The 24,725-nt window shown below is 37.8% G+C and overlaps 1 long non-coding RNA gene across 1 annotated transcript in view; it reads right to left on the bottom strand.

Moving 5' to 3' along the window:
* Positions 1 to 244: 244 nt before the first annotated feature.
* Positions 245 to 24,725, bottom strand: part of LOC135214155 (uncharacterized) — a 64,108-nt gene continuing 39,627 nt past the window's right edge. Inside the window, exon 3 of the long non-coding RNA XR_010314304.1 lies at positions 245 to 366. This is a non-coding gene — a long non-coding RNA (uncharacterized LOC135214155). The remainder of the gene's footprint in view (positions 367 to 24,725) is intronic.

Genomic DNA, 24,725 nt, shown 5'->3' with positions numbered 1-24,725 from the left:
GGAGCCACTAACCAGGCGACACTGCTTGTATTTAAACTTACAGAAAATAAATAGTTCCAGTAAAGACAATCAATTTATGCCTCACTGAGAACCACCACTACTGACTGGGACACTCTTCTTGAACTAATGTGTCAGAAGTTCAGAACTTGTGCTAGAGGAGACTAGGCTGACAAAATATCAAAAGATATAAACAATCCTGGAAAGGCGATAGTTTGGGCAAAGCTAACTCATTTTGTAAACTCACCCGTAATGTGGTTCTTGCTAAACAATGACATCCAATCAGATTTTGCGTAGAAATCAGACACGTAACTGTGGTAAGTCTTGAAATATCTTCTGAAGGAGCGTATTTGGATTATTCTAAAGAACCTGCAAATGAGAAGAAAATTCTTAGGAGAAAAAACAATATACATGACTGGAAACATTCAGAAATCTTGCATCTGCAACTTGGTTAATTTTTTGTTCATATCCAAATGAAATCTTAAAAACTCAGAACATTCCAACCAGGCACGTAAGTGTTAATTTGACATGACAGAAGCTGGCCAGTTTTTATTCGGGAAATACAACAAATACCTTATTAAATCAAAAATAAAAATAAAACGATCATAAAAAGAATTTCAGTCATTACGGAGTGAGGAGTAGCCCGAGGCCCTACCATCCTTATTACATGCGATGAAATACCTTTTGTCACAGTACTGATCCACCACTTCTAGTTTTAGCCATGAACCCACTGGCTGCCAGCCACACCGGTCACCCAGCAACTATGAGGATAATTAATTAAATCAAATCTATGGTGGCATACTGATTTTCTAAGGGAACGAGCACAATTATCTCCTAAATGAATGAAAGGAAGGCCTATGAAACACACAAAAAGGCTGACTAATCAATAAGGGATAAAGTTTGACTCTATGGGCTACATCATCCATTTATACAGCTATAACATTTAAACCTATATTGATCATAATCTTAACACAGCATCTGGTTATTATTATAAATTGTGGAAAAGGTGCAGATTCAAGTTTAACAGCACCATTTAATAAGGCTGCGAGAGAGAGGGAGAGAGATAGAGCGAGCTAATACGAACGAACACTCAGGATTCGGATGCCATTTCATTCAATGACAAAAATGTTGGGCTGTTTGCCGATCAGAGAATGCTGTTTACCCGCAATTCATTGTCAAATTACCCTCCGTTCATGACAAATTTACGAGCTACATTTATTATGACATGTGTTGGTATTAGGTCTAGGGTCCACATACTGACATCGAACAGGTTTATGATTTTATGAAATTTAAGTTGTCTTGCCAAGCAACGGGGAACATCGACAATTATGCACCCGTCGTTGCAGTTATATCATTGTGGTACGCTTGTACAGAATACTGGTGGGCCTATACATCCAAGGCTGAAACTAATGCACCTTACCTCTGACGTGGCGCCTGACCGCTCCAGTTGATATGACTTTCGTGGCCACTTTCTTTATCTTAAATATTTTCTTTTTTCTAGCCAGATGGACAGCCCTGCTGATGGCGTCGATATATATAAAGTCTCTGCTGTACCCATTCGGTCACTTCCACTTTAAATACGAACCACCATGGAGTTTTTCTCCATTGAGATACGGCGGTTGTTGCGTTACAGCCATTCTTCTGGGTCAGAAACAGCACGGTCGAGAGCGTCCTGATTGGTCAACGACCCAAAAATTACGTCATGGTCTGGCCCTACGTCCTACAAATAAGGATAAGACAAATGAAAACAAAAACTTTTATAAGAACTAAAGGACCAATTAAACAAACCCCACATACATAAAACCTGCTTCATCCCGCAACAACATTGTTTTATAAAACTACTGTTTGTCACTCGGCTACGTACAGATACTGTAGGTCTAGCTACTTACTGTAGATGGCAACTCTCTCTCTCTCTCTCTCTCTCTCTCTCTCTCTCTCTCTCGTAGGCTTTACATTTGGATTTTCATCCAAACTTCTTAAAAAAGGGAAGGTGACACTGAAATGGTAATATTCGTAGATCTAATCAATGGCTTCTCTACCTCTTAATCAGTTTGACTGAATAAAATATGTGCACCTCTATATTATATCTTCTAATCTGGCAGCGATACTAATATAACGATATTAATATCGTTTATATTAATATCGTCATAATTAGGGATATAACTATCCAAATGAGACCGTCATCATTCTATAATAATAATAACAACAACAATAATAATAATAATAATAATAATAATAATAATAATAATAATAATATAATAATAATAATAATAATAATAAATAAAAGGCAGTTCGAGAACTCACATGAGGGTGAACCGAGAAAAATTAGTGAAAGGCTATACAATTACCTAGAGGAGACAAACATCCATCCAACAAGCATGGCATGGATAGACTATAAGAAAGCCTTCGACATGATACCACACACATGGCTAATAGAATGCCTGAAAATATATGGGGCAGAGGGAAAACACCATCAGCTTCCTCAAAAAAATACAATGCGCAACTGGAATACAATACTTACAAGCTCTGGAATAAGACTAGCAGAGGTTAATATCAGGAGAGGGATCTTCCAGGGCGAACTCACTGTCCTCCCCATGACTCTTCGTAGTAGCCATGATTCCCATGACAAGAGTACTACAGAAGATGGATGCCGGGTACCAACTCAAGAAAAGAGGCAACAGAATCAACCATCCGATGTTCATGGACAACATCAAGCTGTATGGTAAGAGCATCAAGGAAATAGATACCCTAATCCAGACTGTAAGAATTGTATCTGGGGACATCAGGATGGAGTTTGGAATAGAAAAATGCGCCTTAGTCAACATACCAAAAAGGCAAAGTAACGAGAAACTGAAGGGATAAAGCTACCAGATGGGAGCAACATCAAACACATAGATGAGACTGGATACAAAAACATGGGAATAATGGAAGGAGGGGATATAAAACACCAAGATGAAGGACACGATCAGGAAAGGATATATGCAGAGACTCAAAGCGATACTCAAGTCAAAACTCAACGCCGGAAATATGATAAAAGATATAAAACACATGGGCAGTGCCAGTAATCAGATGCAGCGCAGGAATAGTGGAATGGACGAAGGCAGAACTCCGCAGCATAGATCAGAAAACCAGGAAACATATGACAATACACAAAGCACTACACCCAAGAGCAAATACGGACAGACTATCATAATACGAAAGGAAGTAGGGAGAGTACTACTAAGTATAGAGGACTGTGTCAAAACATCGAGGAAAACAGAGCAACTGGGGGCAATATGAAAACCAGTGAAGACGAGTGGCTAAAGAGTGCATGGGAAGAAGGACTAATAAAATTAGACGAAGACCCAGAAATATACAGAGACAGGAGAATGACAGACAAAACAGAGGACTGGCACAACAAGCCAATGCACGGACAAGTACATGAGACAGACTAAAGAACTAGCCAGCGATGACACATGGGAATAGCTACAGAGGGGAGAGCTAAAGAAGGAAACTGAAGGAATGATAACAGCGGCACAAGATCAGGCCCTAAGAACCAGATATGTTCAAAGAACGATAGACGGAAATAACATCTCTCCCCATATGTACGAAGTGCAATCGAAAAATGAAACCATAAACCACATAGCAAGCGAATGCCCGGCACTTGCACAGAACCAGTACAAAAAGAGGCATGATTCAGTGGCAAAAGCCCTCCACTGGAGCCTGTGCAAGAAACATCAGCTACCTTGCAGTAATAAGTGGTACGAGCACCAACCTGAGGGAGTGATAGAAAACGATCAGGCAAAGATCCTCTGGGACTATGGTATCAGAACGGATAGGGTGATATGTGCAAATAGACCAGACGTGACGTTGATTGACAAAGTCAAGAAGAAAGAATCACTCATTGATGTCGCAATACCATGGGACACCAGAGTGAAGAGAAAGAGACGGAAAAAATTGATAAATATTAAGATCTGAAAATAGAAATAAGAAGGATATGGGATATGCCAGTGGAAATCGTACCATAATCTATGGAGCACTAGGCACTATTCCCAAGATCCCTGAAAGGGAATCTAGAAAAACTAGAGGCTGAAGTAGCTCCAGGACTCATGCAGAAGAGTGTGATCCTAGAAACGGCGCACATAGTTAGAAAAGTGATGGACACTTAAGGAGGACAGGATGCAACCCGGAACCCCACACTATAAATACCACCCAGTCGAATTGGAGGACACTGATAGAGCAAAAAAAAAAAAAAAAAAATAAATAAAATAAAAAAATAATAATAATATTATAAACGTTCTCTGTGTACCTTAGTTATAAATATTTGCTCATTTAAGCTCAAACGCTGAAACTGTGTAAAACACATTTGCTTATGAAATTAACCTCAAAGACGGTCTGGTCAGATAATTAGTGAAATTCAAATCAGGAAAACTAATTTAAGTTAATAAATTAAGAAAATACATTAGTCTAAAATTAGGTAAAATTTGTATAATAATCTATCAACTAATTATTCCCATAATTGTGACCTTTTTAAAGGACTTGTTACATAAATCTACCAATTATAAGCCTTCCTCACTATCTTAACATAAAAAAACCACTCAATTCAAATAACAATATTGGATTCCTTCTTTAAAAAACATAAAGCTTGATACTGAGGACATAAATCGGACAAAGTCAGTTTCAAAACAGCATTAAAACCTCCGAAAACAGGTAAAAGCGCAGAGCTTTATCCAGATTGAAAATGGTAAGGATTCTTAAGTATTCATAATTACCAAACCCCAAAAGTTAAAAATATATGAAAGCTTAGTATGCAGCCTCAGAAATAAGTAAGTGTCATCTGGAATAATTCCAGCGTTTAGATATAATAAAGATGATCTTGTCTCCAAGTCAGAAAATGCCTGTATATATTCTGGAAATAAATGACATGGATTTACACAACGCCTCCTATGAGAACCCCCACCTGTTCGTCTGGTTAAAAATACATCGAAAGGCGACACTCCCGACCTACTCTTTCCCACTTGAGGTATTACCCAAGTTCCGTCGCATGTGACCTTGCTGGTAATATTTAAGTAACACCATAAAAGATACCCTACACCCTACCGAACGTAACATTAGGCAAAATAACGAAGCAAATCAATTGGCAAGATTCAGAATGCAGATAATCAGTTAAAAAGGAAGGAAGGAAGGAAGGTTGGAAGGAAGGAAGGTTGGAAGGAAGGAAGGAAGGTTGGAAGGAAGGAAGGAAGGAAGGAAGGGGAGAGAGAGAGAGAGAGAGAGAGAGAGAGAGAGAGAGAGAGAGAGAGAGAGAGAGAGAGAGAATTTCTTTACGTAAATATGCGTACTGTATTACTATGTCGGTTTTTATAATGTATAATGTCCAACTCGTATATAACACCTAAGTGGTGGGCGTGGGTACAACTTTGAAGAGTGAAAATTCGTTTGAAATGGTCATAAGCAAACGCAAGTTTTATTTAAACTCAGTCTCTATGAATATCAGCGCGTTTGCCTCAATGCGTACGAATGGAAAATAATCATACAAGGTACTTTAAAAAAAAATAAAAAATAAAAAGCAATAGGGCCTTTACAGTTAATTACATGTTTCTGTCAAAATGCCCCATGTCAGCGACCAGGTATTAGTCTACAATATTTCAATGGCCTACCAAATGGGATCCAATGACCCACTCCAAAGAAACGTCACTGACCCTACCTATTCACAAGAAAAATCAAGTAATCTATAAAGCTTTTAGACCTTTTCTCTGCCTTTATTGGTACAATGGAATATCGCAACCATCCAATTTCAAGATTTCTTGCCATCAAATTGTTATGTCATTTCCATAAGCGGAATCGCATAAAAATTCTTCCATCGATCGGCCCTAACTTGTTTCAGACTAAAACAAAACCATTTTATTAGGTGTCCACTGGTCTCTGAAAAAAAATTGTATTGGCTATTACCTCTCATCACTTAAAATTATCACACAAAAAAGGTCAATAACTAAATTTTCAACTGTGTTCACCCAGCTACTTTCACCCACAAAGTGCAGCACAAACATCACCTCCCATTGGCTGTAGCTGTGGTGTTTAGGCCGAGACAATATGTAAGCTGTTCTTTGACCCTTTTGATATATATATATAAATAACTTGCATAGTTTTGGGCAATTAAATAAATATAACCATTGGCCAAATAAATAAATGGAACTAAGAAAAGAATAGAAAACAGAAACAACTGAATACTTAGACGAGGAAAATCTGAAATCGCCAGCCTAAACGGGCGAACAAGGTGCATTGCCGAGACCCAAGGCCTATAGAAGGTACTCTATAGACCTTGGCCGAGATCTACACCGTATCCTGATGCAGTAAACCTTACAAAAGCCTACAATGTGAATTCATACTAGTACTACTTATAGTACTATGGCTTTATCGTGCATGACTGGTTTTCTCTAAAGCCAAAGAAAGACTCTTTGTCCCCACCCTCCATCGCCAAAATGCATCTTTGGTTCTGTTAAATTCCGTGCACCTCTTTGGGCACTGAATATTGCCAGCACTTTTACAGGACGACCAAATGTGCCAGACTGCAGAGGAATGCACCGACTCATTATTACCTAATTTAAGGTCTTCATCCCCACAGAATAAACAAAGAACTTGTGTCACAATTTAAGTTCCTAGGGTCATTAGGGTGGCTTAACCTAACTGGAATAGATTCATCTCTACGACTTTGACTGCTGAACCTTAGCCTACAGGCGCACAGACTAGGCTACCTAAAAGTTTCACTGACCAGCCAGATTAAAGACGCCTTACCTCAGCGTAGGACTTTAACAATATGACCAATCGTCAAGAGGCCACTTGAACACTTCAGGACCGGGTAGGTTTCCTACATAGGGAGCCAGCACCTCGACAGTCTCTACTACACTTGTAAGTGCTTAAGGCACTTATTGGCAGGTTACATTGATATATCACCTTAATCTACATAACATACGTAAAAATGAATAAGTAACGAAACTCACTTTCGGTATAATGACGATGAATAACCAGAGCAAACTAAGTTTAAGATGGCTGCTGATGAGGGAAGAACACAGCCAGAGCCAGGTCAAGTCACGTGACTCAAGTTCCAACACTATCCTGACAGATGTGAACAGTATTTCAAACCATACTCCGTTCACTTTAATATATATTTTAAAGACAGTTTTGAAAGATTTCATGTCATAAGAATATTTCAGAGATATCGTTGGTGATATGGCATAATTAATTTTCTACGTTATGACTTAGGTCTTAGATAAAGGGTACAGCTCCATAGAACAAGACACTAACTGAAAACCCCACCGTTTGGACAGATGAAATAACAGAAAAAATATAACAAAACATCATTTAATAAACAATGCAGTGACTCTGGATCACGAAAAACGTTACGTAGATATTTGACAAATACAAAGTTGAACTTTGTCTATAACTGCAGAAATCTTAGTAGACTTGCTCTCTCTCTCTCGTCGGGAAAAGCAGACGAAATCCTAAAAGGGAAACGAGACTAAAAGGGAAAAACAACACCAAAGACACGGCAGTCATCCCATAAAAAAGATGGATTAGTTATATCTACAAACTGTTCCATCTCAACCTTATCAAATAATTAAAGATTATTCTTAACATGAACATGTCAAATATTCAACTCCACTAGAAAGATAACACCATAACTAACGAAAATCGTTATGTAAACGATGGTCTAGAATTAGTGCGATAAAAATGTTACATTTCTGCGATATCAAATTGTAAACATATATTCGTAAACATAAATATATTATTATGCAATCTCTTTAGTAGTTTCGTAATATTTTTCCACTGAATTTTAAGCTTGTTACCCTATCATCAATATGGAACGATGTCACTATGGACATCTGATGAAACTTCAAGTGACTCAGAAATAAAGATCACAATATATGCATAACATATATATATATATATATATATATATATATAATGTATACACACACACACACACACACACAACACACACACACACCACACACACATATATATATATATATATATATATATATATATATATAATATATATAATATATTTAACCTGAGATTCTTAATCTCGTACTTGTCAAAAGGTGGCAATGGTCGTGCGTCTAAGCACTGGCAATAACATCCATTTCCTCTCACTCCCAACACTTACACCAACATTGTTCACACCCCAGGTTTACTGCCTAGAACCAGTTCAAAAGGCAACCTCTGTATCAAGCGCCCATAGCGACAGGACATCACGCACCCAAAAAGATACATCAGCATTCCTAAGCTTGTCACCTGGAGCACTGTCTCCAAGGAGAAGCTAAATCGATGACTCTACATTCTAAGAAACGTCACAGCACATCACATTACAACGGTGTCTGAAACTTTGTCTTAATACATCCCTCTTTTTATGTAACATATATATTCTATAGATATATTATATTATATAATATGTATATATATATACCATACTTATATATATACATTATATATATATTCTATTTAATCTAATATATAATATATTTCATACATGCTTAACCGAAGGGGGAATTTTTTATTAGGCGATAATAGAATTGTTGGCGCCCGGGCGTGAACTCAGGACACCATACAAATCCAGGAACGTCAGTGAAGCTATTTTACCCACTCCACCACCGCCAGAGGCTATAAGTTAATGCCGTCTCTCACCCTCAAGTACCTTTCGCACCTAGGTATTCGCTGATTTGGAGCCAGCATTAACCCCACCTCGACCTCGGTGGTAGGTGTTGTAGTGCTTATGACAGCACGTAGCCATTATATAAGTCATATCACATTACCGGTGTTCATATACATACATCGAGCTACAAATATCCTTAATATCTAATTCACTCTACCTCGGAATTAATATATTTTCATATATGCTTAACCGGAGGGGAATTTTATTAGGCAATAGTAGAATTGTCGGCACCCGGACGCGAACCCAGGACACCATACAAAGCCAGGAACGCCTAATAAAAATTCCTCTTCGGTTAAGCATATATGAAAATATAATTAATTCCGAGGTAGAGTGAATTAGATATTAAAGGAAATTTGTATATCGATGTTTATATATATTATATATATATATATATATGGAGGAGAGAGAGAGAGAGAGAGAGAGAGAGAGAGAGAGAGAGAGAGCAACTGGCAAAATTTTTGTTTACATCGGATAATTACCGTTTGACTTTACGAAAGGAATGAGAAAATTTTATGAAGAGTAATATAAACTATGGCTCAAAATTAACTCCTACTTTCCTGCATTCTAAAAAGTAAGATTTATTATCACCTCGTGGGAAAACACTTAAAATGAATAAAAAATTATAAACAGCAACTGGCAACTATTGTCGGTAAGTTTTTACAGAACAAAAAAAAAGGCAATATTGTCTAAACTTTTGGAGGTTTGCATTTATAAACGTAATCGGCTAACAAAGATAAGAAGTTTATAAAAAAATTTTAATTAAAACCCATTCCTATTCACCGAAATTGAATATAGGAAACTGTATTCTTAACTGAAAATTTTGGAACCCTACGGATTTATGTTGGCAGTGTTTGGTAACTGGAAGTAACACACACGTAATACGAAAATATAGTCGAATGGACTTTACTTTGGCGACTGATTTGATAAAAATTATTATTCCAGAATATTTAGGACTTAAAAAGTCAGACTTCGCTGAAAAATGGGATATTTTGGGAGCTTTTGTCAAGTCGTGTTTGTAAAGGAAGACGCAGAGACCCACTATAAAAAGGGAGACTGAACTATAATGAGAGTACAGGACCATTAAAATACTCACAGAAAATGAAATCACATTGGATTGCGTGGGCAATTATATTTTCACAAAAGAATTTCATTCATTCTAGAAATACATAATTGAGTCCGAAACTAAGGTACTACTTTAGAAGCTTACGTCAAATATTGATCAGTTATATCAAGCGGTAATTCACTTCAAAAACGTCAGTATTGCCTATGACTTAGAGAGTTCTATACGGCATTTCTCTCTGTTAAATATACATCATTAATTAGGAGATAAATAAAGACTCTTCCACTATGAAGGCTGGTTCGCGCATTTCTCTGGAAATTTACTAATGGAGCTGTGCATAAAAATTATGAGAATAAACTTTTGAAACTACGTGACTTGGAATTTCTTGAGGCAATTCAATTTGCAGATAATTGAAGCTATGATAGATTAAAGATAAAATATACTACTGGAAAAAGGTGCATTTATATCTCTATCGATTTTTTCTCGATGTCAATTCTTTATTTTGGTGCCGTTTCCTTGCAAAAAAAATTCGTTTGCTCTGTCTCGCTGGTGATAGTTTTGACATAATTACTATCGTATTTATTTGTCAAAAACCCAACAAAAATTTATGGCTTTATAGATAAGAAATAATTCAGTGACACATTTCTTGAAATAATAATGGAACTGCCAATTATACCCTGGTTTGCTGAGGTAATGAGTCACCTCCGACGATTTCTGCTACGAATGTTTTGGTAACACAACCAAAGCAGACGAAATGCTGAAACGGAAAGAGCGAATGCTTAACTTTCAAAATATATAAATTTCAGTAAAGTAGCGTTCGAACGGTTATTAAATAAAATAAGATACTGAAATGAACCGAAGTAGTGTTTGAGTTCCAAAGTCAGCAACATGGGTCTGGTCAGTATGTCAGGTGAATACCAACCCTTCTTGGCGAGACTTTGTTGCCTAGCAGGGAGAAGCAGACGACATTCCACAGGGAAAACAAGACTAAGAAAGAAAACGTCCAACCGAGAGGGAATCTTCGCTGAAGGATGGACTTGCTTTGTACCTACTGAATGTTCCATTTCAGCGGTATTACTTAACAAATTAAAATAAATAAAACATTATGGTATGTATAATATAGTTATTTAATCTAGTTATCGGTCTCATATCATCTTTGTATCTAATTTTAGGCTTGCTATCATACAGTTGTCAATTAGGGGCGACGCCACTATGGACATCTGTTGACACTAAAAGTAACTAATAAATAATAGACAAATATATAGAGTAACTGGCAACTATTTTGTGCAAACCGTAGATTTAGTCTTTGATTTTACGAAAGATGTGAGAAATTCTATCAACGAAATATAATAAATTAATAAAAAAATAAGATCTTATATTTATGATTCTTAATGATAACTCATTATGATTCAGAAAAACTGTTAAAACAAATAAAAATACTGACATTAACTAGCAACTGCTCTTGGTCAGGATTTTACTTAAAAGGCTAATGTCTAAACTTTATTAGTTTTACATTTATAAATGTCCATTTTTTAAATTGTATGAAGTTATAAGAACAAATTTAAAACAAATTTTTATTTGTGGCAATTAAGCTCTGGTAATAATATATTTTACTTGAAACAGCGAAATATCAAAGGGTTTATGTTCAGATTGTTTGTAACACTAACAGCCAGACGAATTTCCAAAACCGAAGCGAGACTGAAAGTTAAAGTAACACAACGGAATCTTAAAAAACAATAGACGCATAGACTATTTTTTGGCAGTTGACTGGATCAAAACTATTATTCAGAATATTAGTCTTAAAAAATATTTCACTCAAAAATCAGACACTGGGAGCGTTTGTCAAGTGGTGTTTGTAAGGAAGAAGCAGACATCAGTCGAAAGGGGAAACGAAACTAAATGTTAACACTGAATCACTAGAATAGCAACATAGGAAATTAAATCCTGTTGTTCTGAATTGGAAATAATATTTTATAAAAAAATCATTTATTAAAATATATACCAACGGGGAATTAGAAAAAAAGATAATTTAAAAAAGCTCTACATATTACAATAATGAACTTATCTGGCAATTTGGTAATTAAGTGGGAATGACTTTCATTTCCAGAGTCAATATTTTTCTTTAATGTGCATTATTAATAGGAAATAAATAATGCCCCATTAACTATTAAGGCTAGTTTGGCGGATTGCTAAGGCAAATTAGTTAAGAACTATAATATTAAATGACGAGTGGACACTTTTCGATCTCACGCAACTGCATGGCCTTTGATGCAAAATGATTAACAAGTAAAGTTGAAGAAGCTAAGATAGATGGAAGCTGAAATGCACTAAAGTGGCGATATTACGCTGAAAAAAAGGTATATTTCTGTCTGTAACGATTTTACCTCGTTGTGGAACCTTTGATTCTTCTAAGTACGGTTTCCTGCAATGGATTCGTCTGCTATGTTCTTCTTCAGCTGGTCATTTTCACGAAAGTTCCATCGTCTTCATTGATGAAAAAACTAACAAAAATTATATCATTATCACTAAACACTAAATATATAAAAATATACCTGTAAGAAACTCTTTGGTATTGTCAATGATAGCTAATTTTGTTGCATAAGCAAATAATCTCCGAAGCTTTTTGCTATGAAAGCTTTGGTAACAAACAAGCAGACGAATTACTGAAAAGAAAAACGGTATTGTTTAATCTTTTTGTTTTCCATTTTTAAAAAAAAAGTCATTATTACTTAATACTATTAACATGATTTTACAAGTCCTGAAAACGCTACTACTAGTGTATAGTTTCACAGAAAAAAACAGAATTCCAACTAAGCACAGTAGCTATGTTTAAGCTCTCTCTCAAGTTTGTCGACCAAAGAATACAAATACCCTCAGTTCATTGTGTCGTAGAATTCTGAGAAAACAAAAAATAGTCTCAGGAATGAGTTAAAAACTGCCACTCTTTGGGTATAATAAGCAAGCTTGAGTCAGTACTCGACTCCCTAGAGAGCGTTTATATATTTGTGTATCTACATCGGAGGTTATTTATACACCTTGTACAAATGACTACGAATCTCTTCCTGTATTTTCCGGCGAAAGACTTCGAACTCATGAATGAGTTTTTCCCCCGAAGGCTCAAGAAATAAAAAACATAAAGTTTTTGAATTAATATATGATTTGGAAACTTGTTCAGTTCCAGTTTAACTTATTTTTATGTGCATTACTGTCTTACACTTGAAATCTAATTATTATCGTTACATATTTTTGATTTGATAAATATTCACATACATATTCGGATTTATCAATTTCAGTTTAATTAATCTAGCACATTTCCTTTTTTTTTAAACAGTCAGGTACGAGATTCTAGAAATAACAATCGACAAATGCTGTCCGTAATGGAACCTGCAGATGAGATCGCAAATGTGATGATTAAACGAGATCATTAAATAAGGCGAGAGAATCATTATTACCCCAATACTAATATCAGTTCACATTATTGGAACCAGATATTCCCGCCTGTGCTCGCTCGAGTACATTTTTGGCCCTCGATAGCATGCCGCTCTCTCTCTCTCTCTCTCTCTCTCTCTCTCTCTCTCTCTCTCTCTCTCTCTCTCTCTTCTTGATCAGATTTATGACGTTTGTGTTTTGTAGCCTGTATAACAGACACAAAAATAGACTCACACGTATTGTTACCGGAGTATTTGAAAATAAAGTATACATTCAGTGTGAATGCATATGGCAAATAGGGATCAATCAAAGCATGTTATTCAGCCCTAAAAACAATCAATAAAATTAAAAAAAGTAGAGTCGAAAAAGCCGTTATGCCTAAATCCCGAAACAAGTATTAGACTCAACAACCCAGGACATAAGCAGAAGCTGGAAGAGAATTCCCAAAGCCTGGCGGTTGAAGGATGAAAGTAGTCTTACAGTCAATTAATCTAGGCGCTTCGGATAACTCCAAATATATAGTAATTGCTGAGTTACCTCTGATATGTAGCCGGAGAAATTCTGTTCATTTTCACTAAATATAATTTAAGGGCTTCGTGCAGGCAAAGAATATTACTCATTTCTCAATATGATACACATGAAATGTGCGTTATATTGTGAGATATTATACATAAAGGACTAAAAGGCAACTATATTAGCATAATTTTTATCAATCATTATAGCACTCGCAGCAGTAAAACAGTATTCATAATAAAAATATTCATAACCTATACACAGTACTAGGGAACATGAAAAAAAAAACCTGAAATTCACCAAAAAAGATCCCCAATGAGTTCTATTTCCGAAACAGTTTAAAATTAAGACAGCACCGACTCTCTTCAGATTCTTAAGGACAATCACTAGTCAGTATTGCTCATTCCTTCAAGTGGCACTCGACCGCTTCTCAAGAAGGACTCTAATTTAGGTTAAGGCAAGATGACGAAATGGAAGGCTTTGGGGCACCTCCTACAAAGGTCAACAGAGGGATACCTCGAAGAATCCTGGGCGAGGCTCAAGTGGGATCGCTCTCTCTCTCTCTCTCTCTCTCTCTTTCTTGTGTCACCGGATTATGGATGAAGTATCAGGAAATCTTTCCTGTAAACATGAAACACTTGTTGCCTCTGCTTCGCTGTAATGAAACTGGAAAACTATTTCCAGGCAATTCCAGACTCCTTCATATTTTCAAAACTCTTTTCATCCTTCTTCTTTCTAAAAGTGCAATTATTACTGAGCCGTCGTTATGTGTACTAATGTGAGTCTTCAGAGAAATGAAAACTTCAACTGGCTCAAACACAGAAATTACAATTATATTTTTTAGATTACACTTTTATGATTAATATATTCAGAAGAGGAAACCCAATCATATGGAACAAGCCTACAGGGGTTTGGTATTCAAACTTCCAAGAATACGGTGTCATTAGGAAGTAAAGGAAGATAAAGAAAGAAGATATATTCATTTATTAACGAAAGAAAACATAAATCAATAAGTGTATCAAAATACAAAGAGAAAGTATTAGGGTAAAAATACATTGTATCTTCGCTTGAAACTTCTGAAGTACCAGTTGCGCCACATCCTCGGGAGACTGTCCCAAAGTCCAACGTTTGAGGATTAAAGGACCTCTGGAATTGGGAAGTTCGACAGCGAGTCACATTGACTGCATATTGGTGCTGCTTTTCAACAAATCTGGTTGCTCTTGGAAGGTAAATGATCAGAAAATTGTGAAAGATCAGTTAAAATACAACTTGAAGAAAAAGTGACAAACAGAACCATCTCTCTCTCTCTCTCTCTCTCTCTCTCTCTCTCTCTCTCTCTCTCTCTCATATGCAATTTTTTCCTTGTCAGAACACGTGCCTCCTTGCAACAATGCAACGAAAAATAACAAATCAATAATAAGGTGCTCGTCAAACGGAAAAAACCCAGAAAATGTTACCCGTTTGAACACTGTCTGCTTCACCGGCCATTATTCAAAGAAAAACAGTAAAAGCAAATAAAAAGACGAAGTTGATTTCATTGGAGAGGCAAGTAAAACCCATTAATTACTCAGTAGTGAATAGGAGAGGAAGCAGCAGTAAAAGAGAGAGAGAGAGAGAGAGAGAGAGAGAGAGAGAGAAAAGAACCCTGACTGGGTAAGAAAAGAACGGAAAAGCGGAAAACGCGCTTGACGGAGTGCCATTGTTCTCCAAGAGCAAATGAATGAGGTATCGTATAGGTCATTAGTCTTTGCATTTACAAGCATTTGCCTTAATTAATCTCTTTAGGTCTGGGCTGAAGCCTCTGAAGAAGAAACGAGGAAATGGAAAATAATAAGAAGTACGGGGGAGGGAGGAGATTAACATGGTAATGTTATGTAAGTCATTATCTATCTGTCCATCCATCTGTTCGTCAAAAATGGCTCTCTTTTAAGGCTCTGCTTACTCATCCTTCCTTATTCGTCCCAGCAACTCTAGCAAAACACTCCTCACCAACTCCTTTTTCTTACATTCTCTCCATACGACCAAACCACACAAGTAAACTCCGATGCATCTTTTCGTGTGAGCAAACTATTGACAAAATTCTGTCCTTTGCGCGCACGCGCGTGTGCCTGCCCATGGGAAGTAAGCGAATGCATGAAAACTAAAAGCATGACAGTTATTCATGGATTCTGGAAGAACTGATTATCTAAATACTTAGTTTGTTTACAAGGAAGACCTTGTTAACTGCCCGTACTGTATCCCGCTTCTGACGAGATGCATCGTATATTCGTAACTACTCTATATAATCTCGGCTGGATACGTCAGATTCTGATACATTATTTTCTTAATGAAAATATCTACAAAATAAGCAAGTGTCTCGATTACATCATGTTCACATTCTGTTACTTAGCTGATAAATAAAATAGCAGAGACGTTTTCCTGATACTTGTCAACTAAGAAGACATTTTCTGTTTGGACGTTCAATGTCAATCATTTCGTGAGAAAAATCTTTTCACAAATATTGCTCACCTTTTGGTATGGTTTGATGGCAGGGGTGCTAAGGCTTGCTGCATTTGTTCTTTGGTCTTTGTTACACACCTGATTGGAGCAGAAAGGCCCAAAAAGGGAGGATTTAATTACTGAAAGTGATGACTATATAAGTATATTTATATGAATCTCTGATTTCAATTCAAAGATTTTCAATAACACTATGAATGAAAGCTGACTTTCGTAAGAAATAGGAAAGAAACATTCTAGTATATTAGAAAAATTATTAAGGCTGATGTAGACTATTTTTATAGTGATACTTTTCTAATCAACAATAATCACATGGGCGAAATCTTTTGAAACTCAAATTAAAAATTATCTAGAATAAAAAAATTGAGCGAACTAAAATCAGTCAGAAACACACGACAATATGCATAGCAATAATGTCTTTTGTCAATTATCATGTTAAGGGCACTTTCAGGCGTAGGCACCCGTGCCTGGCATAAGGTCCGGCTTAATCTACAATAATGTTTTAATTCATTACCTTTGGTGAGTAATTCAACAATGTATTAAGCTCCTCCCCCAAGGGCTGTTTCCTGATGTATTTGAGACGAGTTATTAACGAATATTACGCGATTCATCTACGGTCACAGGGTACAACTGCTCTGCAGGAACTAAAGTTGTTATGAATATACCTGAACGCACATTATATATAATATATATATCTATATATATATATATATATATATTTATATATATATATATATATATATGTGTGTGTGTGTGTGTGTGTGTTGTGTGTGTGTGTGTGTGTGCAACAGATAGATGAGAGAGAGAAGAGAGAGAGAGAAAAACTATTAGTTCTGATGTTGATTTATGCATCTATGAGCAAAAGAAGTGAAAAATAAGCGACGCCGATATAGATTTGGGTTCCGTCATCCCTCAGGAGAAAAGGGGAGACCGGTTTAATGTTAAAATGGGAGTAAGTCAGACCATCTCTGTGTTTATATATATCACAATTTCATAAACCATTGCTTACCTTTAAAGTGACTACTGGTATATTAGTTTACTTTGTCTTCACTTTTAATTTTCAATCTACTAAAGTTTTTAAGGCTGTTATTGCTTCTTTTTTTTACCTCCATTCTGGCAAATTTGTTCATCTAGGGTCTTTAATTATTCAATGAAAGTGGAAGAAAAGTTACCTATATTTCATAGTTTTACCTTTGTCCACATAAAGTTTAATAATGACATTAATAGAAAAGTACTGACAGCTATAGACAGTTGTTTCTTATAGGATGGCATCAGTAGAAAAATTCTGGTTCGTCCTAATAAAAAACTCTAATGAATATCTAATAACTCACAAAGCAGGACAAATCCGCATTAAAAGTTTTTGTGACGAAAAGGGGAAAAATAAAGAAGGAATTCACAACACACTCCAGGAAATACAAAACCTGTTTTCCCCAATTGATAAACAAAACAAACAGCATCAAACTTCGCCCAGACGTTTGTAAATCTTTTAATTAGAAAAAGCCATCGATAAAGAACATCTCGCTAATTAGCATCAAATAACAAAGATTGAGAGGAGGAGTTTTGCATAGAAGGTAAAAGTTCGTGATTTTTCGTGAAAATAACAATGAAAGAATAATATCTCTAATGATCAAAATAAAAGGGAAAGACAGAGAATCTATTTCCAGCAAGTAAAAGGCTACAATATGCTGTTTTGGATGTCAAAAGTATAAAGAAACGGATCAGCAGCAATAAGTTATGATAAGCATTGAGAACAATCTCTCTCTCAATAACAGTTAAAAACACAGTACTGTTTTTAGATATAAAAAAGAATGAACGAATGAATAAATTAGAGGTGACATATGATGATCTGAACTACGTCTCATCTCTCTCTCTCTGCATTTGCGCGCGCGCGCGCTTGCGTGTGTGTCTGTCTTTCAACAACAGTTAAAACATTGTTTTAGACAAAAAAAAAATGAATGAATGAAGTGACATATAATAACCACTGACACCTCTCTCTCTCTCTCTCTCTCTCTCAAGAGGCAAATAGTTCCATTTTCCTTAAGAGTTTTCCTGAGTCATTACCTGCGACTTTTATTTCGCTCGTAATTCAAGTCTAGTTCCTGACCACACCTTTTGTTTATTATTCTCAAAGCAGCTTTTTTTCATAGATAAAAATAAAAAACAAAATAGTGCTAATCACATTAATGAATAAAAGTGAAAACTGAATTAAAAATCAAAATTAATGACAAAAATAAAAATACAATTAAATATAAAAGTAAAAATTATATTAAAATATAGAAAAATATTTAAAAAAATATATTAAACGAAAATAAAAAAATTAAAATTAAATACAAAAGGACGAAGGATCAAACTAAAAATCAAGAATAACATATAAAATTCTATCATAGGTGAAGTGATTTCTTCTGTAAACAAATGATCTCCCTTGATAATAACTCATAACTGCAAATCAATTATCCTTAGTTATAATAATTTCCCTTCTCTGTCCATTTCTCCTAATTCACTTTCTTTCGACGCTCACCTCACCCAGGGTCGCTTCCCTTCTTGCCTACCCAAGTCCTTCAAGTCTTGCCTTCGTCAGAAGGGTTTGGGTATAAACGCCAAATATACAATTTACTGATGAGTATATCTCCCACGAGGGGAAGACAATGCATTTACATGGAAATTCAATATATTTACCGCAGCAAATTTCGAAAGGTATTTAGTGGAACATCGGGAGAAGAGGAAAAGACTACATTCGCAGTGAGCAAGAGGAATATTCATTAAGCAAATGTTGGAAGCAATATTTCTCGTAATTAACAAAGCTTAATATTTCGTTGTTGTGCTGAGCAACTTTTTCGTTTTAACGACTCGACTCTGAATTGGGGACGACTGTTGCCATCGATAATGGTGGAGATTTGCTGGGAGAAAGCGAACATAAAAGTAAATTCTCTACACATGCAGACAAACAAAGATTCTATACATAAACCCACATACATGCATACACAAATGTGTGCGTATATCATACATACACACACACATATACATACACACACACACACATATATATATATATATATATATATATATATATATATATATATATATATATATAATCAATTGCATTTCCTTAATAAACGCTCCAAGAAGAGGTCATTGGCGGACGAACTGTTGGGCCATTTCCTGAGATTAATCATTTTCATTTCCCTATGTGGAATACAATTGAATTACCATATATATATTATATATATATATATATATATATATATATATATATATATATATATATATATATATATATGGTAATTCAATTGTATTCCACATAGAGAAATGAAAATGATTTATCTCAGAATATATATATATATATATATATATATATATATATATATATATATATATATATATATATTATTATTGGGTTACGTTTTTTGATCCCCTCGTCTACCCAGGCATTTATTTTTATTAATCAATTGCTACAAGATTAGCCAGAGATCAGAATTTCCGTAGTAGCTGGGGGGGAATAAACACTCTTGCAAGCCCTTAGGGATGTATCCCAAAAGGAAGTGTGTAGCTTGCTAGGTACTTCTTAGCTTACTCTTAGGATTTTTTTTATCCTGTGAACCTCTCACTGGTGATATGCTCTGTAGCCAGGATGGCCTGCCAACAGCGGGGGAGAAGCTGCCCGCAACACCTAAGCATCGTGCCCGACCGTCCCGACGATGGCCTCAGTCCACTCCAGTCCGTGACCTAGGACAGATGTCCAAGCCAGCCTGCAGATAGGCCTATAAAGGGGCTACCTGGCGGCCCCGACCTCGGACAAAGCCGACCCCATATTCTACAAAGGTCCACTTACATAAGGCATCCAGGTACGTCTTGAGACACAGTCCATATTGCCAGTTCTTTTCCTCCGAGTCAAGTGAACTATTCCACATTTTCCATTCGAACTCATAATTCTCAAATGACATCCCTTTGTTCCTTTCCTTGCCTCGTGGCCGCATGCCAACCTTTTGTGATAGTCCCAGCCAAACAATGTCTTCATTGAATATTTCTTTATTTTAAAACACTAGAGTTCCTCCCCCAGTGTTTTAGATAAAAGTGAGTAACTGTAAAATTGTGCAAGAATTCTTTATCTTATATTGTGTTATCTGGGAACACATTTTCCAGATTTGCTGAGTCATGTGTCATGTCTCCTCGCACGCAAGCGCTTCCCTTCTATCAATTTTGGAAACCAGCATTGATTACTATCTGATTTTGGCCAGCTTTCCCTTATAGGAGCGATCCAGACATTATACAGCGCTCTGCCCACACGTGGTTCTATGCTGTGCCTTTACCTCAGGCCATTCAACATTCTCTTGTAAATAATTTGTTTCTCTAAGTTAAAGAGAGATTATTGTGTAACAGCAAAAGCGCCAGAGCATAATTTTAGCGTCACGCAAATAATTTACTCTGCGAATTCTCTGTTAGCTTGTATCAGCCTGCTCGCAGACACGAGCCAGTGTGTGGTAGATAGATGCCGGAAAGTACTAGTTAAAACTAGGAAGTGCTTTGCCAGGGTTTATTGCATGCGCGTACCCAGGCCTGCCAGCCAAACTCACGTTCAAAGGCAAGCATTCATTCATCTAAAGCTTATCTCACCGATTTAAGCTGAATAACGTAAATCTTGATGTTTTAACGTAAATAATATCATCTCCATACTAGTATCTATCATTCTGCCAAAAAATTAATGGCAATTTGCCTTGGATAAGAAATTAGAATTTTCGTGTTGTAAATCGCGCTCGCGTTTACAGGATCACTGTGTTGAAGGACACATTGTTTCCTTTGCTCACTGCACTTTTCACTTAGCATCGCTCACTCACTCGCTGAGCGAAAGTTTCATTTCACTTCGTACTTAACGTAACCTTTTCCATTTACAAATGTTTAGCTAACATTTTTTCAACATCCTTACCGTCATTTCACTTGTCACAGGGAGCTAGTAAACTTACGTAAAGTAAATATAAATCTTAAAAATAAATTACTTAAAAGAATGTTAACGTAACACGTCATTGTAAATCACTCATATATAACACAAACCATTTACAAGTAATGTAAAAATCGTTTATCGTTAGTGCGTTCGGTTTACATAAAACTTATTCAAACGCTATTCTTCCATTAAACTTTAACGTAAGGAAATCATTCAACGCAAATTGCGTCATATTAAAACTAAAAAATTATTAGTTCAAATAAATACAAGGGAGTTCGTCATATATCATTTTACGTTCTCAGAGAGAGAGAGAGAGAGAACCTATTATTCAAAAGCCAAGAGTACTACGTCTATTACCATTACGCATGCATCATTAACCTTTAGTCTCTTGTGTCGTTCATTCACACTGAGCGTGATATGCGCCTGTGTCCATTGCAGTATTGCAACCATTATTTAATTCACCGAGTTTACTTCAGCCAAGGACTGAGCATTTTCAAATTACCACAACCTGTCATTGCCTGAGTGTCTTCTCCATTTTTATTATAAAGACTTGCGTATACAGCAAGCACAAACTTCACAGTGTGCCACACAACCTCATTACTTCATACAAGGAAGCAGCTTCCAGTCTAGGACTGGCCACCACTGTGCACGACGGCCCTACCATTTTACCGTGCCACTAATTCGTGTCACTGTCCACTCGACTGGCTGCTGAAGTACTCCCCCTTTTACTTTCTCTCCTCCACCATTACACTCTGCCACGAACAGAGTGCCATTTCATTTCAGTATATTTGAGTATAACTGCATTTAGAGTCATCTGATGGGACACAGCACGCTACCAGTGCAATCAAGGAACGCCTCCATAAGTACCTCAATACCAGTCTTAAGTGCTGTCAAAGAAACGCCTCCATAAGTGCCGTGCACCTGTACAGGATGTACAGGTAGCCACTCAATTGCATATCCGCCATTACGGAACGCCCAACAAAGGAACGCCTCCATAAGTGCTGCTGCACCTGTACAGACATATAGGTAGCTATTTACCGTGTACCCGTCTTACGGAACGCCCATTTCATTAGTGTATCCGCTATCCCGGATCACCCAACCAAGGAACGCCTCCATAAGTGCCAGTACATCAGCACTCTAATAGTGCTGCCAAGGAACGCCTCCACAAGTGCCGTGCACCTGTATTGGACCTACAGGTTTGCCCGTTCTATTGTGATCCCCAAGTTAGGAATGCCCTTAAGTGTGACTTACACAACACACTCCTTTTGATTTTCTCACCTCATTAGAAGGTGCCATTCCAGAAGTGCCACTAACTTATGGGACACTTCCCTAAGTGCCACAGAGCACCCGTCTTCTCAGGCACATTACCACATTGCAGAACCCATTTCTGGGTGAGTGCCACGCTACCAAGTAGGCATTCCATTCCATCCAGTACTATTCCTGGCCATCATTTCCAAATTTATCCTAGCCCTCTACTGCATAGCCTAAGGAAATGCCTTCCCCTGCTTCCAAGCCCCAGACCATGAGCTGGACTTCTGGTAAGAGGTGGTTGCGGAGGTTCTGCACCACCTGTTGTGTGCGTGGGCATGCTGTGGATTGCGACCAGTGCCCAAGTCGATCCTACCTTGGGATGAGAGCTTCCAGGTTGAACTTCTCCCAAGCTACCATGTAGCCCTACCTGATGAACAGTCTCCTACAGTCTATTGGTGGGTACACGTCATAGCCGATGCCGAAGCCCAGGTCTCCCTCATTTCAAGAAAGGCATTGCCTAGGGGTGCCAAAAATCCAGAAGGACGAAGAAATTCAGTTTGAATGGATTGACAGTCACCTCTATTCTGTTCCTTCAGTCCTTCTGAAGGTGCAATGCCCTTATTGGACCAGGAGAACCAGGGAAACCACATTGTGCCGCCTGGGTGTAGTGGACAAGATCTCCTAAAGCCGTATTCCCTCGACGCAGCTCCCACTACCAGATGCACTGGGCAACCTGCAGCATGCCAAATAGCCAAACCTCAGTTTTAGATTCAGAGGCCAGTTCTTCAGATGTCACTTGACATCATTTCCAGTCATGAATAAGCCTGGCCCTGATCCAGTGTCAGAGCCAGAAGTTTCTTCTGCATCATCCCAGCCTCTTAACCACTAAACCGCCTACCTCCTCCATTTCAGAAGTGAGCCGACCAGTTACACCGGACTTGTTTCCAGGGGTGATTCAACGGAGGATTCATTAACCTCCCCACATCAAATCACTGCCAGAGAGGACTCTTCAACCTGTGCCAGAGCACACTGCAAGTTTCATGGTGACTCCACAGATTCACAACCTGTGGTGCCATCTCGGCCTTATCGTCCAGTGCCACGAAGAAGTTCTGGAATCAGTTCTGCTGGACTGTGGTCCGCAAGGGTCACATGTCTGCAAACTACGGAAGGTGCGCAAATTACAATATTCCCACCATTGCAATGGCCATTATGAATTCAGCTTCCATAGGACCCCTAGCTAAGTCATTATCCACCAAGCCATGTCAGGGCCTCAACGACTCTGGCGCTCAAATCTCCCTGATACCGAGAAGGTCGAATCCCCCAAGGGGCTAACGTTGACCAAGGCGTCAACTTATTACCATTGAAGGTATCAACCACTTTAAGTTGATCCTTCCAGCAGTCCAATTGAGAGTCACACAACCTCAACCTTTCGAAAGTATGTACAATTGCAGTTGCCAAGCTACATTCCAGGAAGTTATGACTCCTCTTAGGGCAAGACATGAAGTCCCCCTCTCTTTTCCTTTTAAAAACCAATAGGGGTCCTAACCCAATAACGACAAACTACTCCAAAGCAAGGTTAGCCATTCAAGACCTACTTCCTCCCCGAAGTTATGGCCACCAACAGTCTCCCCCCCTCCCCCGTGCACCAAGGATGGAGATTGATCATAACCACCAAGTTCCTCCCGCTAGCAAAACCATGCAACGTATAGGGTGGCACCTCCACTCCCCCAATTGGCCTAGGTGAAACCTAGCAAGCTACCCAGCAGCGGAGCCACTGTCCATTACTTGCACAAGGCTTAGCCTTCCACAAGAGACAGGAGCCTCTGTCTCCCATCACCACGGGCAACGCTGATAGGTACTGCAAGCCTCCGGTACCCGTCCCAAGTACGACTGACGTCAACTCTCTGTCCAGTGCCGACTTGGCAGCCATGAGCAGTGCCATTGCTCCGTCCAGCTGGACGTACAGCCAACCACTTGAAACCTTTGGCACCTTTGCCAATTGGCGAGCTAGTGCCCACGCCCGAAACAGGAGATTCTCCAAAAGGCATTGGAGCTCAATGCAGCCCATTGCCCCAGATCCAGTCTACTAGTTATTCGACATCACCTCTGTCGGCCGAGGATGAACCTATGGCAGACCTCACCATTACATCTTCTCTGGACGACCAGCAACTGCCCAACCAAGAGTCAGCCTGGAGTCTTACCCTTACAACGGCTGTCGCAGCAGCCGAAGTGCGGGCCTCCCCTGCAGTAGGTTCCACCTCTACGACGGTTTGCTGCAGATGCTGAAGTAGGGTGTTCTCCTGAAATCCCCTAAGGCTACCACTGCCCTCTGCTCTTGACGGCGTTTC

The sequence above is a fragment of the Macrobrachium nipponense genome, chromosome 45, assembly GCF_015104395.2.
Source record: "Macrobrachium nipponense isolate FS-2020 chromosome 45, ASM1510439v2, whole genome shotgun sequence".
In the NCBI taxonomy this organism is placed as follows: domain Eukaryota; kingdom Metazoa; phylum Arthropoda; class Malacostraca; order Decapoda; family Palaemonidae; genus Macrobrachium; species Macrobrachium nipponense.
Note: the sequence above shows the minus strand (reverse complement) of the source record. Positions and strands in the feature narration are given on the sequence as shown.